This window comes from Solanum pennellii, chromosome 1, assembly GCF_001406875.1.
Source record: "Solanum pennellii chromosome 1, SPENNV200".
In the NCBI taxonomy this organism is placed as follows: Eukaryota; Viridiplantae; Streptophyta; class Magnoliopsida; order Solanales; family Solanaceae; genus Solanum; species Solanum pennellii.
This window is the reverse complement of record NC_028637.1, coordinates 49,882,228-49,899,691: the sequence shown is the minus strand read 5'-3', so window position 1 is coordinate 49,899,691 and position 17,464 is coordinate 49,882,228.

Below are 17,464 nucleotides of genomic sequence, written 5' to 3'. Positions count from 1 at the left end.
CCCGGATTAATTGAAAAAGTAAGAAAGCTAAAAGCAAATACTCGATTTGGAGCCAATTAATATCCCCACTGAATCAGATTCAAGAAGGGAGGAAAGTAAGAGAAGTTTTCTAATATCTTATGAACAGATTAAGAACAAGCAAAATACTAATTCATAGTATAATCAAGTATGCAAGAAACAGAAAGCTACCAATAAACCCACATAGAGGCAAACATGAAAAATAAACAAATTTGTTAAAGGATGAAATAAATTTAAACAAGAACTAACCTAAAACCTTTGAACCACGCCGGAGCTCGTTGTTTCTGGTTGCTATTCACGCTGGCCGGAGCTGATGCTTGCTCCTGCCGATGGTCGCAACTGCTAGTTTTCCGCCGGAGGCTGCTGTCTTTCCCTGGAGGCTTCACTAATGGTCGCTTCTCGCAGGGAAGAGAAGGAAGAAGCGGAGGAGAGGAGGGAGAGAGGTGGGCGCTAGGGATGCGGGTTGGAGAATGGCAAGAAAAGAGGGGAGTGGCGACGGTTGCCTGGTCGGAGAATGGCGAGATGAGAGAGGAGTGGCGGCGGGCTGGAGCAGAGAGGTGAAGGAAGAGAGGAACGAGAAGGAGAGAAGGGAAATAATAAGAGGGAAAGAGAAGAGAGAAAGAGAGGGGAGGCGGTTGACGGAAAAATGGAGGGAGAGAGGGGAAAGTGGCGAAGGGAGAGAGAGAGACGTCGGTTGCCATCTTTGTCGATGGCTGTCTCGCCGGAAAAATGGAGAGAGTGAAGGGGAAGGGGAGGTGAGTGGTTGGGCAGCGCTGAGAGAGATAGGGGGAGGGAGAAGAGAAGATGATGAATTTTAGGTTTAGGTCATTTTGGTCTTGAAATAGGGAATAATAGGAGATATAATCACCATTGTAGGATTAGTTTAGACGAACGACTAGGATTTAATCTAGGATTTATTTTAAAGATGGACGGATGAGATTAAAAGATGAAGTCTTGAAATTAGATTGGGAAAGATATAGAATTGCTAAAATTGCAATTAAATGGTTAGAATTGAAATGAAAGAGTGGCTATGATTGGAATAAAATTTGAAGTGGAGTGGCTAGAATTGAAAGAAATTATGATAGAATAGGCTAGAATTTAAATAATTTTAAGGAAAGTGTAGGAATTACTATTTAATTAAAATACTACATTAAAATATTTTTATGTAACTGAAAATCATTTAAATATTTAAACATTTGAAATTCATTAATAATTGTAAAATATTTTAGTAATATTTACGATAATTTTATAAATTAAAACATACTAAAATATATAATTTTCAAGCAAAATCGACTAAAAATTCTTAACTTTATATAAGTTTTAAAATACGTATTTAATCGAATAGTATTCCTAAAAATGGTTAAAGGTCGGTCAAAATTGGGTGTCAACACACCTCAATCTCCTTATGAATCATGTCATGAAATATGGTCGTCATAGCCCTCATATAAGTAGCTCCATCATTATTTAGACCAAACTACATCACTCTGTAATGATATTCACTCCAAGGTGTGATAAAATCTGTCTTTTCTGCATCTTCCTTGTCCATCAGAATCTGATGATAACCTGTGTAACAATCCACAAATGACTGCATTTCATGCTTAGCACAGTTATAAATTAGAATATGAATGTTTTGCAATGGAAAATTATCCTTTGGGCTGGCTTTGTTGAGATATTTGTAGTCGACACAAATTCTGATCCTCCTATCTTTTTTGGCGACCGGAACATCATTGACCAACCAAGTCGGGTACTGCGTCATTTCCACTAGTCGAGACTTGATCTGCTTGGTGATCTCCTCTTTAATCTTTAAACTCAATTCAGGCTTGAACTTCCAAGCCTTTTGTTTCACCGGACTGAACCCTGGATTAATCGGCAATTTGTGAGACACCACATTGGTACTCAGCCCTAGCATGTCGCTGACCTCCCAGACGAACACATCAATGTACTTGGTGAGTAAATGAATCGGGCCCTTTTTTTGATCTTCATTAAAGTGAAGCTGATTTTGACCTCTTTTACACACTCCTGGTCTCCCAAATTTACAGTTTCAGTTTCCTCTAAATTTGGCTTATGCTGATTTTCAAACTGCAGAAACTCTTCAGCAACATATTCCGGTGCCTCATTTTCCTCTTCGTATTCATCAACCTCGTCATCACCTGCCTCATTTTGTTCGTTCAGCTCGTGACATGACAGGACATTGGCAGGTTTAAAATTTATATTACTTAAACCATAACTAGATAAAGTTAGGAAAGTATAATATAACAAATAAATAATTAAGAAAATTTTCAATAAAGGAGGCTTTCAACTAAATGGGAAAAACAACGCAAACTTTGGCCATAGCCAGGACCATGTTGCCTTTTTGAAACATCACAAGAAAATTTAAAAGTTCAATTAAGTAAAATGATGGATCTCGGGCATCTTCCAGACTACCACCGATTTAAATATGCATAAATGATGCCCTTATACCAAGGAGTTCCGGGAATCAGGATCGGCGTGGAGGTCCAATTCTGCAGCATCTCTCCGGGCTCAGCTCGCAGATACCATCTAGATTGACCTCTTCTTCTATGACGGCATCGATATCTTTAAAAAGGTCGTAGATTCCTTTCCCGAGGCCATCACGATCAGCATACTCGCAGACTGAAAATGATTGATACAGATGTGGGATCGGCTTAGCGAATGTTTGATCATTCCTCTTCTTCGTCCTCATATCATCATTTGTGGGGATGTACCCCAAAACATATCTAGCTCCTTTGACGGGGACCGGAATAGGGTCAATAATTTTTTTGGAATTTCTTCCCAATCCAAAACCTGGTTCAAGACCATTCTGCAGCATCACAGTGGCTATCATATTGTACACGACAGGCATGGGAGTCTGTGGGACCAAGTCCTCACCGGTGACATTTACCAGCTCCACTGTAGAAATTTGTACGTCGTGATACCTCATCAATAATTTGCATCTGTCTGCCGGAGTGACTTCCTTTGCCATGAATAACCAACTCTTCATCCTTCCAAACAAGTTTCATCATCTGATGCAGGGTAGAAGGCACAGCTCCAGCCATATGGATGAAAGTCCTTCCTAGGAGAAGGTTATAGCTGGTGTCGATGTCCAAGACTTGGAACTGTGCAATGAATTCTTCTGGACCCATTTGGATGATCATATTCACTGCTGCCAACGTATCTCTATGTACCCCATAAAAGGCTCTTACATTGACTTGTTTTTGTTCCAGCTTCCCAAAGTCAAACCTTAGCTGCCTCAGTGTTGACAACGGGCAAATGTTCAGACCAGATCCATCATCCACCAAGACTTGGTTTATGACCTTCTCGCGACATACGATATTAAGGTGCAACTCCTTGTTGTGTGACCTCCCTTCAAAAGGCTACTCATCGTCGCAGTAACTAATCCGATGCCCACAGATAACTTGGTTGATCATAGTGGCCACATTATCGCTGCTTGTGCCGACGGGCACATACATATCATCCAGAGCCTTCATCAAGGCCTCTCTATGCAATTGAGATCTCATCATAAGGCCAATATGGAAATCTGGGCTAGAGTCTTCTCCAAATGCTTGATAATAGAATAATCTTTTGACTGCATCTTTCTCCAGAATTCCTCCGCTTCACCTTCGCTTATCGGCCTTTTGCCCTGATCCTTCTTCTGTCCTCAAGAAGCCAAATCTTCGGGAGTATAACACCTACCATATTGGGTCATACCCTAAGCGGCACCAGTTTCAATCAAATATTTTAGTGTGACAATAGTCTCTGGTGGCACCAAGGAAACATCCTTTGCGGGTGTCAAGATCACAAACTCTTTTTTTCTCATTGACGCTCAACGAGGCCACAACCCTTTCTAAATCATCTTCGGCAATCGTATTTATCACTTTGGTCACGCACCAATCCTCATCCGTTTCTATCATGTTGATATTTTCGCCTCCATGATTCAGCAAAGGGTTGGTGTTGACATGAGGCGCAACTTCTTGAAGAGAAACCACCTCCTGGTCGATCAGATCTTGAATCTTGTGCTTGAGGTTGATGCGATCCTCGGTATCATATCCAACACTGTTGGAGTGAAACACACACCTTTGATCGGGCCTGTAGAATTTAATCGATCTAGACGTATGCTGGGAAGATGGAGTGATACACACACCTTTGATCGGGCCTGTAGAATTTAATCGATCTAGACGTATGCTGGGAAGATGGAGTGATACACACACCTTGGGAAGATGCTCTTCGTTGATTTCCTCCTCCGGGCTCCCAAGAGAAAATAGCCAGTCATACAGGCGCTTTTCGCGCTGTTTTGTGCGTTTATCTTCTCTTCTTCTCTTGGCCCAGTCCGGATACTCTTTCCCTTATCCATAGCAGTGATTTGCTTTTCCTGATACAGTAGAGTAATCTGTTAAGATTTGGGATATGAGAGGTGTCTTTGAGTGAGAAACTTAAGACTCAGAAAATTTTGGTCAGACATTTTTGTGATAGTGACTTGTATATTTCTGGGAATTTCTGGCAGGATTGGGTTTTTGATATCCTCATTCATAGAAACATACCACATTAACAGTTAAAACACATACACCGCGTCCTAAAAAATACAGGGGACCCTTTTGTGCAAAGGGTAGGCCTAGCGCATTTGAATGATCTACACGTGAATATGAACCAGATAATCAACCCCCCAAACAAATTTCGTAAAATAATACTTAATCTTCACAAGGGGAAATAAAGGAACAAAATACAGAGATAAAGCCATGCAGGGGCCATTTAAATATTCGAAAATACAATAAAGGAAGGCTCACATAGGGTCTGTAAACAACATAAATACATATAAAAATTCGCACAGGGGCGAAATCCACTATGATGTTCCTGATGGTCCTGCTCCGTTGCCGCCTCCCTGAGTCTTGTATTGCTAAAACATATATCGTCTCATCAGCAAGAATCCTTCACCCAGGCGTCATTTTTCCTCCCAGCTTTCGTATCGCATCCTCTCAATCTTATCTTTGACTTACAAGTCAAACCATCATAACCATGTCTCAGCTTTTCCACTTCCTGATTTGCTTTCTCAAGAGCATCTTGGTTCTCGTCAAACTTGACGTACATTTCTTGGGCTTCCCTTTTGACTTCTCTTAGCTCGACCACCGCTTTGGGCTCTTGGTCTGTTACACTGTGAAAACTACGCGGGATTGGTAAGGATATACTTTGTACATTATCTCTTATCCAAACTTTGTAACCCTCATCATATCCAGCATTGAATCGGTCTGGGGCAATGGTGTCTTTACCCATACGCTTGGCACCTTTCCATTCCCTCAGCATTTTTGAAGCTTCTTGTACTCTGTCATCCTCAATATCGTGTACATAGACGCCATAGTGCGCCTCTCGGGGTGTAGTTTTCATCCTCCCAAACTATCGCAAGACTCTAAAGGGTGCATAAGGGAGGATTTCCCGAATACCAGGTAAAAGAAGCACAAGCTGTCTACGGCCCTCTATGATGACTTCTTTTGAGATAAATCGGTCTAGCATCCATTAGAGATCATCCTCTCTCAATTCGGAGAAGATCTGAGCCCATATCCCCCTAGGTCTCGGATTATCCATATTTGCCTTGTACAACATGTCATTCAGATCTCTATGGGTGTTCTTGTTATCGAGAGTTTGCAACTCCTTAGTCCCAGCCCCCTTTGCCAAGTGACATAAGATCCACCACTGTAGGTGTAAATTGCAACCTTGGAAGTAACGATGCCCCTCTCTACATTTTTCCAGGGCTCGGTACATGTCAGACTAGATGACCGGGGCAATAGGATAGTACTTCACTTGCCCTCGATTCTCGTACCCTTTGAACAGATTATTCGTGAATGTTATAACTCGAGTACTGATGCTCAAACTCGGGCAATGTGGGAAGACCATCATTCTCAACAATGCTATGACAAATGCTAGAGGTCGAATTTCATTCACTCTTTCTAAGAGATCCTGAACTCTTGGTTATAAGTGGCGTAGAAGCTTGCGTGCCCAAATCTGATATATATGTCTCAAAATGATATGTGGGATTCCTGGCACTAGTAGACGAAATCTTTCCCCAAACCGAGCCATTCTAAGATGTGTTCAACGGAGGGTTTATTAGGGATGAAAATATCCTCTTGTTTTCTTGCTTTCCTTTCTAACCCTGTACCTACTGTGTCGATGCAATCCCGAATCTCCTCGATATTCGGGGTAATTCCACGGTTCTAAATCGGAATACCATTTCTTTCGTTATCCCAGTACCCTGTGAGGACCCCAATCAATTCTGGCCAACCTTTCATGTTGAGTAATTCGGTTAGTGCACCCATGTGTTTGTTGAGTGTTCTCCTATGATCCCTGTCGAGATTGTCATACCACATTCTAAGATCGAGTGGTGCTTCTACCATCATATCGAACTTTGGGAATTGATCAATATCTACAAAACAAAAACTAGTTAGGTTTACCACCTCACATTGGTATTCACACGTATATAATTCAAATGTCAAATAAGATGATGTGTCGTGAGGTCGGAGACCTTGGACATGATTTTGGGGGTTTTCTACTAAATGGACTTAATACACCTAAGGTATTAAGGCGTCTTAGGCTAATGCTTAATTTTTTTTGGTTTTGGTTTCGCTCTATCTTAGGCTTACTAGAATTTGTTTCAAAGAGACGGTTACCCGAGTCGAACAGACAACGGGTGAAGCTATCGAACAACGTCAGATGACCGCATTCCAACTATTCGTTTGATACTTCCAAATGAAGTTTTTTGTGTATTTCTGAAGAAAGCCGTGAAAAGCCACGTAACTTCCATTTTCCTAGTGCATCTGTTTGTCGTTTGGCGGAAATATGCAATGAAAATGCAACATTTTAATATTAAGATAAAGAAAACAAGCAAACAAAATATATCACATAGCCAAACAATGTTAGTTTTAAGGGTAGAATCTTCACATCCCCAGCGGAGTCACCATTTCTGTTTTATTCAAAAGAGGAAAACTATTATTTACAAAAGTTTTTGACTTTTTTTAGAGAGTCGCCCTTAATTTTTGAGAAAATCAAGAAAAACTTAGTTATCAAAGACTTAAACAAAAAATCAGTTTGAAAACTTAAAAGAGGGGTTAGGGGATTCTTATTAACATCTTAGGAAGGTTTTGAAAATCACATAAGACGTCCTCTTACTTGCGGTTATCCAACAACTAGCTTTATTTGGCTACAAATGATCTAACTTGTAAAAATTACTTAGAGTTCGTTTGAAAAAGTGGTATTAATTATTTGAATGAGTTTTATTATTTACAAAGTTCTTCATTTTTCAGAATTCATTTGGAATAAGGTTTTTTAGTCGATAAGACATTTTACGGCGTTTGCGAGGATTTGGATTCTTTAACTTTAAAACTAACGACAAGTAAAGCGGATAAACAAACAAAAATAAAAGTGAGAGAGAGAGAGAGAGAGAGAGAGAGAGAGAGAGTTGGGTCCAAATCAAGGTTATCTGTCCGCCTGGACCGGTATTTGGACCCATTTTTAGGCCTTCAGGCCCAATTTGATTTGTACCTGTCCTAAGTTCGAATAAAATAGTTATACAAAAAATGACAAGGGACTTATGCCTAAATAACAAAATAAACAATTTTGGCAAAAATAAATTTTAGGCTCTTGTGGCCTAATTTTTTCAACTCCTGCTACTTCAATTTCATTCACTTGAATGTCTGTACTTCGGTTTCGCTGTCTGACTCGATAAAGGGAAATTGAGTCTTATTGCTCTCCCGAAATATAAAGGAATGCGGAGTCCAATTGGACAAAACGAGTTTCACATGCACACAAAAATAATTATATTAGGAAGGAAATAAGACAAATAAAAATAATAAATAAATAAAATAATAAGAGGATGGAAGCATAAAACGGAGAAACAATATCGACACGCTTACAAGATTTGTTCTAAAGGAGTGAACATATAACTACGAAACCGGCTTAGACTTGAATATTTACATAGAATAGACAACTACACTTTCTGTAAATATACTAATAAATTGAAGATACCGACACATTTAAAATTTTACTAAAATAAATAGATCAAATTGTCGTTTCTTGCCATGAGAAAACATACGGAGAAATTTGAAACTTTAAAAAAATGTCAAAATTGACTTTGGAAGCATGAATAATAAATATGTCGTAACAATTAAAAAAAAGGCATAGTATGCAATATGATCTCCCATAATTAAAAAAAACTAAAGACAAATCTCATGCAGTAGGATAAAATTTTATGGCATGAACAAAATGACAGATAGAAAATTTATGATGTTGTGCCTGAAATGCAACCCAAACTTAACAAGTATAATAACGATTTCATGGGACAGTAAAGCAAAAAATTGGAACGCGCTGGAGCAAAAGCCATAACAATAAATCAAAATAAACATCACATGACGCTACTTACGGAGAAATTATACATGAAATAAAGAAGCAATTTGGGTATTTTCTTTTCACAACTTCGACAAAAAAAGACCAATCATCTCAAATTTAAACAAGATAAGTATGACAACACTATACTCTTTGACAACCCAACAGATTGAGACTTCTAAGGGACCAAAACGAGTCCACCGCTAGCAAAAGCAAACTTAACCTCCTTAATTCATGACTTAACATGGACAAAAGGAGGTATGACTAAAATGACAAATTCTAGATTAGGCTCTCAAAAGACAATGAAGAAATGGCAAGGCATAGCAGGTATGAGGACAGTAAGATCCAAAAAGTCGAACAATCATAGTCGCAAAGAAACTCGACTTAATAATTAGACAAAAGAAAAATGAGATAAAATAGTGAGAGAACACGACGCGTATTAAGCGCACATTACACTTCCTCAGGGAACTCGAAGGGACACAAACATCACTCAAATGACTAAATAAAGACATCACTCGAAGGACTCGAGATCTATGACGATAGATACGCCTACAGAAGACGCCCAAACAACAAATACGATGAAGCAATAAAGAGAGCAAAATATAATAATCGACCTAGCTAATAAATCTAAAAAAAAACTAGACTCAATTAAAACCAAAGAAACACTATGAATACGTATAAGATGCTACTGAATCACTTATATTATAACATAACCAACAAGATATAACCCAACAAACTGTGACAACACTACATAAGAGAAATATTACAAGAAAATATGGGAAGGCAAAAATATTACGGGTGAAGAATCACCTTTTTCGACCAGGAAATCGAGACGGAAATGAGTGAGGACGACATTTCCACAAAACAATTTAAGAACACAGGTAGCCAAACGAGAAAAACCCGAAAAAAATGTTGAACTCAAACGTCGGAAACCGTTGTCTCCTTTGTTACCATGTGTTGAATGGGTATTAAAATGTTTCCTCACACCTTCTTTTCCTCAATGAATTTTTCTAGACCAAAGTTCTAATTGAAGTAGCGAATTTCTTTCACAACTCAGAAAGAAATCTTCCTATTTGATCCGTCTCAATCTTTCGTTCTTAGAAAATTTCATAAAAATAAAACACTCTCCAAAAAAAACTCTCATTCTAGCCGAATAAACAAAAGACTATATATATATATATATATATGTCACTCCCCGAACTAACCCCGAGACGCGGACACGGAACCTAGGACCACAAGTGATCCCAAGCTAACCCTGCTGGCATGATCATGAGCATACTAAAGATAATAAACTGTTGCGGAAGCTAAATCATACTTAAAATGAAAATATGGGGTATGCCCATATTCTATAACTGAGATATTTGAAAAAATGAGTTTAATACAAAAGAAATATTAACTCAATACTAAGTTGAATCTAACTATGTCTGAAAATAGCCTCTAAACTAGACTACAAATACTGGGACAAGCCCCAGCTAAATCTCGCAAAAACTGAAACTAAATGACTAAAGACTGAAATGAAACTCACGACTGTTGTCCTCGGAGAATGAGGACTCACAACTGAATCTGCTGAACTGGAGATCGGGAATCGATCCATGCGTGATCTGGATGCTGAGAACCTGAACCTACATCACGAGAAGATGTAGCGCACGTATGCGTCAGTACTTAAAAGGTACTGAGCATGTAGGATAGAGTAAAGCTGAAATAAAACATAACTGAACAAGCACAAAAACAAGTATAATAATCTGAACGTGATGTTCTGATTTCTGAGCTAACTAGATGCAATAACCAATTTATAACATACTAAAACAGAATACTGAATATACTAATAAATGGTCAATGCAGGGAGTCTGACTGAACTATGGGAGCTACTAATAACCGATAATAAAACCACATGACCTAAATGTGGAGTCCGATGTATACGCCCCATCGAGAGGACCGAATATACCCTGACAAAGGTATAAAGGCATGTTGGCGTGATCACTAAACTGATTGCCTACATAGATGACTTACAACCCACTTGGCTAGTAGTTCTGGGACTATTGGTACGCTAAACCCTAGTCCAACTCGGTATTATGCTACTCCCAATGAATTTTTAAATTAATTGATTATATATGAATTTCTGTAAATACTGGATAGCTCAAAACTGAACATGCAAATTGAGAATGCAACAATTAATTTGGTAATTATGCATTTATAATTGAGGCATGTATATCTGAAGTGTCTGAAATATGTGACCTAACATCTGTAATTAAAGAACTAAAGAAATACAAAGCTAGGGTTCTGAAATTCATGCGATAATCTGAGTAATAACATGATAATCTGATTTGGAACATATATTTAATAAATTCATGAAGTTATATCAAAGTTCTAGAAACCCTAGGTTAAGTCATGATAATAGAATCAAGAACTGACTGAAACTAAGGACCCAATGGGTGAAAGGAACCCACAAGTGAAATCCCACATACTTACTTGGTGAAATCCACAGAAAAATACTTAAGTTTCGGGGCTGGAAATGCTGGACCTTGTGGCGTTCTTGAACTAGGGTTTTTGAGCTTTTTTCTCCTCTCTTGCTTCTAATTTTCTAAGTTTTGTTTTAATTATTTGACTTGGATATGTTTTAATTATGTTTCTACGCTTAAACTGACTAAAATCTGATGATTTAGGGTCAAAACGACGTAAATTATGGTAAAAGGAGTGGGAAAGGTCAAAATACCCCTGGGAAGGTTGCTGTCGGGCCTCACGACGGCCAGGACTGACGGTCCGTCGTGCGCCCGATGCCCCGTCGTTGGGTCCATCGTGAGGGCCTGTTCGACAGGCCTTTACTAAAAAGGGCATATATTTTTACTTGGAGGTTTGATTTTAGCAAGAGCGATGGATATGGAAACATAATTCAATTATATATCTGTGGGTAGGTCATGGGAGACCTAATTCATTTTGTGCTAAGAGTTATGATCATTTTAAGTTGACCCAACAACATTACCCCTTAACTGGTTGCAAATTTTCCACCTACGGTCAGACCTACGGACCGTAGATCCACCTACGAACCATGCTGGTCATCCATAGGTCTTGTCAAATAGTGGCTGAAAGGAGTCTTGATAAACGGTCACGGACTACAGACCATCGTTTGACCTACGGACCGTAAGTCCGTCCGTCGTCCAAGACATAACCAATTTTTCTTGGCTGAAATTTTTGGGAGTTTCTGATCCCATCGACGGTTGTGTAGGACGGACCGTGGTTCAGGCTACGGTCCGTCGATGCCACCGTTGGTAGCACCTGCAGATTTTACTGAAAAACTAATTGGTCTGTTTTGGCTACGGGGTGTTACAATATAAAAGCTGCAAGGCCTAAGAAACTCCGAATCTCAGTAACTGAAGCAGGTCTGACCCAATCTCTAACTGCCTCAATCTTCTTAGGATCTACCATGATACCCTCCTTGGACACTACATGTCCTAAGAATGCTACCGAACTAAGCCAAAACTCACACTTTGAAAACTTTGCATAAAGCTTCTTCTCCTTTAGAATCCCAAGAACAATCCTCAAATGATGCTCATGTTCCTCCTTAGTGCGTGAGTATATCAATATATCATCTATGAAGACAATAACAAAGGAATCTTAATACGGTCTGAACACTCCATTCATCAAGTCCATAAAAGCTGCTGGGGCATTAGTCAATCCGAAAGACATCACCAAAAACTTGTAATGTCCATAACGTGTTCGAAAAGCTGTCTTAGGAATATCCTCCGCCCTAACATTCAGCTGATGATAGCCAGATCTGAAGTCAATTTTGGAGAAAACTGAAGCACCCTGCAACTGATCAAATAAATCATCAATACGAGGTATCGGATACTTATTTATGATGGTTACCTTGTTCAACTGCCGATAGTCAATACACATACGTATAGATCCATCTTTCTTCTTTACAAATAACACTGGAGCACCCTAAGGAGATACACTTGTTCTAATAAAACCTTTGCTCAACAAATCCTGCAACTGATCCTTCAACTCTTTCAATTCGGCCCGTGCCATACAATAAGGAGGAGTGGAAATAGGCCGAGTGCCTGGCTCCACATCAATACAAAAATCAATATCACGATCTGGTGGAAGACCTGGCAAATCAGTCGGGAATACCTCTGAAAATTCACTCACCACTGGAATAGACTCAAGCATAGGAGTCTGAACACTAGTATCTCGAATGTGTGCCAAGTAAGCCAAACATCCTCTCTGTACCAACTGCGAGCCTTAAGAAATTATATCACATTTTAGGAGGGTGACTAAGAGAACCTCTCCATTCTACTATAGGAAATCCAGGCATAGCTAAAGTAATTGTCTTGGCATGGCAATTTAAAATTGCGTGGTAAGAAGATAACCAATCCATACCAAAAATCACATCAAAATCTATCATATCTAAGACTTTTAAATCTGCATGAGTGTCATACCCCATCAAGGGAACAATGCATAGTCGATACACCCGATCTACAACTACAGAATTCCCGATAGGAGTAGAAACACGTATCGGCAATTCAAGAGACTCACATAATGTATCTAGACTAGGAGCAAAATATGTGGACACATAAGAATAAGTAGAGCCTGGATCAAATAATACAGTAGCTGGTCGATTACAAACTGGAATAATACCTGTGATAACAACATCTGAGGCTTCAACCTCTGGCCTACCTGGAAAAGCATAACAGTGAGAATGACCTCCATCAGATTGTGAACCTCCACGACCACGACCTCAACCAGAGGGAGAACCACCTCTACCTGAATGAGAACCACCTCTACCATTTTGTGCACCATCCCTAGCTGGAGGTTGTGCAGCCCTGGAAGTCGAAGACTGAGAACCCTGATGTAAGCCACCACGTCTGGTCCTAGGGCGTCTCTCACAAAGTGTCCCATATCACCACACTCAAAACAGCCCCTACGAGACGCAGGCTGATGAGAGGAACTTGAATGACCAGAATGCCCTCCACGAACTACAGGTTAGAAGATGAACCCTGCGAAGTATGCACCTAGCTCGAAGAGTTATGCCCAGTGTAACCAGCCTCAGACACTGGAATAGCAGCATGAATGGGTCTGTTGGACTGAGGGTGATAACCTCTGCCCAAGTAACCCCGAATCCTAGGCGGAGCACCACCATAATCACCTCAATAAAGAGTCATCTTGCCCTCTCGCTGCTCAAATCCCTCACGCCGAATCATCTCCAACTCCTTAGCAGCATCTACCACTTTCTGGAATGGAACACCAGAAGCAACAACCTGAGAAACTCCTAGACGGATCGGAATAATCAGCCCCTTAACAAACCTTCTCACTCTCTCAGCCTCTGTGGGAAGTATCATCGAAGCATGCCTAGCCAAGGCATGAAATTTATCCTCATACTCTGCAACTGACATACCATTTTGCTACAAACCCTCAAACTCGGCCCTCTTGCGCTCCCTCTCACTGCGTGGAACAATTTTGGATAGAAATACCTGAGTAAACTGAGTCCAGGATAGTGGATGGGATCCAGCTGGCCTACTACTAATATAATCCCTCCACCACTGCTTGACAGAGCCAGTCATCTGAAACGTTGTGTATTCAACTCCATGAGACTCCACTAACCCAAGATTATGAAACCTCTCATGACAACTAACTATAAATTCATATGCATCCTCAGCTAAGTCACCAGTATAAGTAGGAGGATTCATTAGTCTGAACCTCCCAAACATCTTTTGCTCATCAATAGTCATAGAAGGCCTGTTCACCAAATGTGATGTCATATCTGGAAACTCCATACTATCCAAACGAGGAGCTACAGCGGCAGCTGGCTGAGTCCTGGGAGTCTGAGAATCTGGAGCAACTATCGGATCTGGAGTTTGACCTCCAACACGGGTCTGTGAGCCATCAGAAGTGACAGGCAAAGCTCCTGCCTGGGCCATCCCCTCTAGGATTCCTAACATACGAGCCAAGGTATCTTGAAGCACTGGGGTGACAATACAACTGGGTGGAGCCTGAGCTGGCCCATCCCCCTCGACACTATCTTGCACATCCCCATGAATAACCTCTGCATCAAGAGGTACGGTCCTATCACGACCCTGGGTAGCTATTGGTACTTGACCTTCCACAGGTGCTGCAATACGGCCCCTACCCGACCTCGAGCTCGTCCCCTGCCTCTACCTCGGATAGTGTTCCCAGAAGTAGGCGCAGGAATAGGATCCTGACCACCACTTGCCGATGTACGATTCCTCGCCATCTGAGAGAGAATGAGATATCAAGATTAGAATTTCTACAAGGTCAAGTGTGAACGATAACGAATAAAAGAACAGAATATTTCCTAAATGTCCTATAGCCTCTCGAAGATAGGTATGGACGTCTTCATACCGATCCGCAAGACTCTACTAGACATTGCTCTTGTACTCTTGAGAACGATGAACCTAGGGCTCTGATACCAAATTATCACGACCCAAACTCACGAGTCGTGATGGCACCTATGTTCCGAACCAATAGGTAATCCAACGAACATATTTAATAAACTTAACTAACTAATGAGTTAAAAGACCACAATTAACCAAATCTCCAACACTGAGTTCCTTATAAGTACGAATTCGGAAAATTGAAAGAAATACTACCCAAGAGTTGGTGTCATAAGTACAAGAGCTTCTAGAATACGATGCAAGTCTGAAACTAAAATGACAAATCTAACATAAGGGATATCCTGTCTGAATACTGAATAATAGAATACGTAAAAGATAGAGGGAGATGTGGGCCACGTAACAGCCAAGCAGCTCACCACAACTCCAAGACACTCCCAAACTCAGACTCAAACTGCTCCTCGAGATGTGCTCCTACTCAGAATCGAATCTGCACCACAAAGAGTGCAACAAGTGTAGTATGAGTACGAAACCACGTGTACCTAGTATGTCTCATTGACTGACAACGAAGAAGTAGTGACGGGATTTTATATAAGAAAATAAATTCTTAAATTATACAAGGATATATATATACACCTACTATTTTAGTTTTACCAATAAAGGAATTCAACATAAAGTACTTTTCAAACACCAAACGAAACATATAATCATCAAGAATGAATGATGTGATGAAATGCAATGCAATAAGATACCATGTAATGATATGTCTCAGAATACCCAGTACTCACTCAACCGTATATACATGATACTCCTCGGAAATACATCGAGAGCTCATGACCCATGGGGGACTCGCGAGGTCCATATACCGACACGGACGATCTCCACGTGTCTGTGCGGACGACCTCAATGCACCATCATAATATCAAACAATTTCCGCACGGACGGTCTCCACGTGCCCAAATTACAATCTTAACATCTTACCATCCCCAGCACGTACGATCTCCACGTGCCATCTTATACTCAATCTCATGTCAATGCATGTATACAATATTATTTCAAAATAAGGGGATGATGATGCATCTCACTCAATCAATATCGACATAATACACAACCACCTCAATTAACACAACTACACGGGTGTAAAAAAATAAAACACAATCACACAAAAATTTGAAGTCAATAATATATCATCTAATGCCCATATGCTTTGGCAAATTCTCAAATTACAATCCACATTCTATAGTAGTGACTTTCCTTTTTATAACACCGGTACTCGTACCAATGCCCGTCACACCATTGATACGAGACCCCCATCTTTCGCCCTTACCCCTTTGTCTATTTTCATTTTTAATCTTTAATCAGGAAAACGTCCTTCAACAAGTCTAAAAAGTCTTAACATACCTTGAATGTCGAACACGTGCCACCAATCCTCACGATATTTCCTTTCCTTTTTGCAAAGTTTCCAAACGTTCCCAATCTACCAATTATGCAATATTCATAAGCAAATAAATCTATAGACATCCATAGAGTTATACCTCTATTCCGAACCTCAAAACTCATTCAACCTAATGATACCAAAACTAACATCCATGATAAATAATGAAATTCATAAATTTTAGTGTCCTCTAGTATGTCAAGTCTCATATTCCTAAATTTTAAGTTTAGAGTTGAATCTTAATTCCACTAAATATCATATCCTAATAGTGTTCATATAAATTAGGCTTACTAATAAATAGTGAGTGTCAAGAATAGCAACAAAAAATTAAACGAAAATTAACAATACTCTAAACTTCCACAACTACTGTACTTTAGTTCCTTAAATTTTATTTATATTATTTATTTTTCCAGCCAACTCTTGCAAAGATAAATTAATAAACCTAACATTATCACATTAACATAATAAGTTAACAAAATTGTCTCCTATCCCAAGAGAAAACTTACTAGTGCAACAACAAGAGAAAATCCAAAACGTTAATACCCTTTCTTCTATTTTTCCCTTCTTTTTTTTTAACCCTTTAAGTCACAATCTAATTATCATTGGCCAACAACACCAGCACCCTACTACCTCAATTTACAACCATCATTCACTCTAATTATATATTACTCTCACAATAAAGTATTCCACTCTGTTTTCTTCCAACATAATTAAAATAATGCTAGCCTTTACATCATATATAGTCCATACATATTAATTAAATGATGTCCGCTATTCCACAAGTATAAAATGGGTATACGAACTGTACCTTCTTGGTTCTTAATGTGGCGGTGTCGCACTACTGCCTCCGTTCTTTCTTTTCCAAACAAATAAAATAATTTTGATCTCAAATGAGTAAATCCCACTAACTTCCTTTACTTATTATATGGGCCAAGGGTATGGAATGGATCTCAGGTTCGACCCATTACTTACTTATTAAATTAATTATATAAAAAAAAATTCAGATAACTAACAAAGTGTAGTTACCGAATTATTTCAAAGCTTCCATTTAAATTTAATGCAACGAGTCAAAATGGTCCTAGTTCTCAAAACGACCTAGCGGGTCATTACATACCTTCTATAGACCAAAAAAGGGTTCTTTTATTTTATTGGTTGTTTAATCTTTGTTCTTTCTATTTTTTTAATTTTCTTTCTATTTTGTAACTTTGTGTGTTTTTTTTCATTGGACACCTATAATAAATTCTTTTGAGTAATTTACATTTACCAATTAATTCTTATATATATATATATATATATATATATA